Source organism: Peromyscus maniculatus, chromosome 21 (assembly GCF_049852395.1).
Source record: "Peromyscus maniculatus bairdii isolate BWxNUB_F1_BW_parent chromosome 21, HU_Pman_BW_mat_3.1, whole genome shotgun sequence".
Classification (NCBI taxonomy): Eukaryota; Metazoa; Chordata; class Mammalia; order Rodentia; family Cricetidae; genus Peromyscus; species Peromyscus maniculatus.
This window is the reverse complement of record NC_134872.1, coordinates 28,826,961-28,831,547: the sequence shown is the minus strand read 5'-3', so window position 1 is coordinate 28,831,547 and position 4,587 is coordinate 28,826,961.

The following is a 4,587-nucleotide window of genomic DNA, read 5'->3' as shown; positions in this document are numbered from 1 at the left end:
AGAGACAGAGACAGAGAGACAGAGAGAGAACCCAAAACATGGAATCTGATTTGGATACATCAAGTACTCCTGAGCATGGGACCTGTACAACTTCCCATATTGGCTTTTAAAAACAGATATGAATAATAAGGACCTTGTAAACAATGTACCTGTCATTTGATTGAATCTCCTCCTCACTGCCACCACTACTACCCTCTGCCATGGATGTTTTGTCCAGAAACAAGGACTAACTTAGTAAGAAAACTAGACTGGATGGACACGGATACTGCACTCTGTGCTTTTATCCAGCTTGGCTCGTTCACCCTCACCAGCATTAGAATGCAAGTATTCCTCTTTCTATATGGAGAAACTGAGGTAACTAAGTATCCAAACTCAAGGTCCCTAGCTGCCACATCGGCAACACAGGCTGCCTTTCTGGAAGCCATGCTCTCAGGAGGCAGTCCAATATAATTCTCTTCACGCTACAGTGTAGCAGGGCCTCTTCTTTTCAGTGCCTGGGAATGAACCCGGTACTTTACATGCTAAGCACATGCTCTCCCACTGAGCCACACCCACAGTCCCAGCAATGCCCGTTTGCTCCCCAGGACATGCAGTTTACAGTGGAGGGAAAACTCAACATAGACGGTCTGAGCTGAAAAAGACTTCAAAGGTTCTCTCATTCGGGCTCTCTGGCCACAGAGAACTCATTGAGACCCGAGCACACAACTGCCTTCCTGTGGGCCACGAGGCTGCTCAATGGAAGGGCAGGACTGAAAGCCAAGGTTCCTGTCTCTTTCCCTACACCACAAAATCTGCCCCTCCCACATCCTCATCTTTCAGATGAGCACTGGTATAGGGTCCAAAGTGCTTGTTGACTCCAAATGGAGCGGCCACGGTGGCACTGGAAGGATGGGTCACTCGGGCAATAAATGCCAATGGCTTCCACTTCCTGGTCTGTATTCAGGGTCGCTTCCAGCTGCACACAGGCAGGTGCTGTGTGCTGGGCTGGAAAGGCCCTTGTATTTTCACCCCACTTCTCTGCCTTAGATCTGTCTTGACACCAAAAGTTTGCTGACATAGTTTGCTTCTTTGGTCTGGAACACGGGAAGTCCCTGTTAAAATAGCAATGGACTGGCTGTCTAACTAAATAAAAGCTTGCCAATACCGTTGCTGGACTTTATTTATGGAATCAGCACTTTTCTGCTGGGAAAGTCCCTAAGGAGTGCCTTTATTGAGACTGTCGTGGTAGGATCAGATGGTGTGGGATGAAGGGTGGGGTGGGTAGAGGGAGGAGGGGCCATTGCCGGATGAAGTTTTGGAATACCCTGGGAAGGTGGAGAGAATAGAAAGGAAGAAAGAGTAGGAGAGAAACAGGGAAATAAGGGAGCACCTCTGTGCACCTTGCAGAATGGAACACAGATTTCTTCTTCTTCTTCTTCTTCTTCTTCTTCTTCTTCTTCTTCTTCTTCTTCTTCTTCTTCTTCTTCTTCTTCTTCTCCTCCTCCTCCTCCTCCTCCTCCTCCTCCTCCTCCTCCTCCTCCTCCTCCTCCTCTTCCTCCTTCTGTCCCCTTCTAAGCCAAAGGACCATCATGATGGACTGCCCTGCTTGCCAAGCTTACTCTTGCTATTGTTTTTGTTGTTGTTGTTTGTTTTGTTTTATTTTGTTTTTCATTTTGAGAGAGTCTTGCTGTATAACTCTGGCTGGCCTCAAACTAACAGAAATCTGTCTGCCTCTGCCTCCTAAGTGCTGGGGTGAAAGGCGTGACCCAGCGCCAGGGATTTGGCTCAGTGGCTAAGCAACACTTGTTGCTCTTTTAGTGGACCCAGGCTCAACTCCCAGCACCCACATGGTGGCTCACAACTATCTGTAACTCCAGTTCCAGGGGTTCTGGTACTGTCTTCTGACCTTGGTGGGCACCAGGCACACATGCAAGCAAAATATTCATACACATAAAATAATAACATTTTAAAAATAAAATAAAGGCATATGCCACCAATCCCTGCCCAGGGTCACTCTTCTTTTCCCAAGACCGTCAAAGAGGAAGAGAAGAGATGAAATACTCAATGCCTGACTGTAGCCTGCAGCTCACTGAGACCCGCTCTGTACAGTCTCTGGTATCCCAGGAATCTCAGTGCATGAGACATCACCATCCCAACTGTACAAGTGAGAAAACTAAGGGTCATAGGAGCTGAAATCCTTTCCCTGGTTCACATGCCTAAGAGCTCACTCCGAGAGACTAAGAACTAAGTCCAGACTGCATCAAAAAGAGGTCTTCTGTCCATGCTGGCTCACCGTACCACACCCCCTTCAGAAAAAAAGTGCTTCCCAGAGTCTGTGAGTTCTCTCTGTCTCTCTCCTTCTTCCTCCCTCCCTCTTTCTTAATAGTTCCATATTCTTATTTATGGCAATCGCTATGCTTTACTATGAGACATTGACCTTCACCGATCTAATTTATCAGATGTAAGGTTGGTGTTTCATTTGTAAGTGGGCCATCTGGCAGGCAGCATATGGAAACAGACCCTTTGACAAGGTCATGAGAATGTTAAATCTGTAATTTAAAGAAGTTTTCTAAGCCAAGGAAGGGCGTGTGGCAGAGTACTTACTCAGCATGTGTAAGGCCCTGGGTTTGATCTCCAACACCAACAAATAGGTAAGTGATTCTTCTAAACTCTGAAAGAAACACTGTCAATGATAATACTGGGGGGCCAGCAATTATCAAGGCGTTGCCCTGTGTGCCATGTGAATATTACCTTATAACACCTTGCTTAATCCTCACAGTTCTCCTCTGAGGAAAATACCCTACCAGGCTCCATTTTTTTTTTTAACTGATGAGAAAAATAAAACACTGGGGAGTGATTTGCTAGAGGTCTGTTACTGTTAAGTAATAGAGTCCATCTATGGATGCATGCAGACACCAAAGGCTACATGGTGAACCTGGACTTGATCCTGTAGATGCCACAGTGTAGAGCCTTATACAGAGGTAACCACCCTGAGCCCACACAGGCTCCAGAGGAATGAATGAGTGAAAATCATATCTCTGGGGCTTGAGAGATGGCTGGTGATGAGGTGAGAATGTGTTCTGAACTTGCAGGGAGTCAGGTTTGGTTCCCAGAAGCCACATTGGAAAGAACTGATTCCTGGAAGGTGTCCTTTGACACACACCCCATGTGCACTGTGGCATGTGTGTGCACGCTTTCACATAAAATAATAATAATAATAATAGTAGTAATAATAATAATAATAATAAGCCTTTATCCTGTGAGAGCAATAGGCTTCACAAACATCCAAAGTTTGCAGCCTGGGGCTGGAGAGTTGGCTCAGCGGTTAAGAACACTTGCAAAGGAGTTGAGTTCGGTCCCTAGCACTCACATGGAGGCTTTCAGTTCCAGTTCGAGGGGATCCAATGCCCTCTTCTGGCCTCCGAGGGCACCAGACGCAACTGGTACAACTGTACGTGGTACACATACATACATACATGTAGACAAAAGCATTAGAGAATAAATCTTTTTAAAGTTGTAGTTCAGTCTGTTCACATGCATCTTCCTCCTTATGTTGGAGAGTACAGGATAGTATTTGTGTAAAGCATAGTCAGCTCACAGTTCTAACTTCAGGATCTGCTGGCAACCATTATGTGCAACTGACTGTTGAACTCCACCCAAACAAGAGCATAAGATCCAGACACCTGGAGAAATGTGTTTGCCCTTCACTGAAGAAATAAGCATATAACCTGCTGAAGAAAAGTGTGAGGGAGACAGACACGCAACAAAACCATCCCTCCATCTGTCCCTTCAAAAGAAACCTAAGTCCAGGGTGGCAGTTCCTGCCTGTGACCCCAGCACTTGAGAGGCCGAGGCAGGAGGATTGCTATAAATTCAAGGCCAGCTTCAGCTCTATAGGGAGTTCCAGGCCAGCCTCACTATAAAACGAGACCCTGTCCCAAGCAAACAAACAACAATAACAAAAGGAAGTCTAAAGTTTATCTAGAAACTTCCCTCAAAGGGGAAAAACAATAGTGCCAAAGCCTCTTGTGACACACACATCATAGCCTCTTGTGACACACACACCATAGCCTCTTGTGACACACTCACCATAGCCTCTTGTGACACACTCACCATAGCCTCTTGTGACACACACACACACACACACACACACCATAAAGAGTGTTGGAAGCGGTTTTAGACCTAGAATCTGAGCCTAGATCTAGACTCTGCAATCTGTGAGATCTTAGGTTCACAATCTGCAAAAAGATCTCAGGTCACGCAATCCGTAAAAAGAGAAATTCAGCTCTCCAGGTTGTGGTGAGGCGGTGACTCTCAACTTCCCTGACGCTGTGACCTTTAATACAGGTCCCCACGTTATGCTGACCACCCCCCACCCCCACCCCCGCCAACAACCATAAAATTATTTTCATTGCTACTTCATAATTGCAGTGTTGATACTGTTATGAATCATAATGTAAACAGCCGATATGCAGCATGTCTGATAGGTGACCCCTGTGAAAGGCTCATTTGACCCTCACAGGGGTCGTGACCCACAGATGGAGAGCCACTGTTGAAAATGAAGAGGGAGGGTGTTGTGAAATATCCTTTACACTGTGTGACTATATG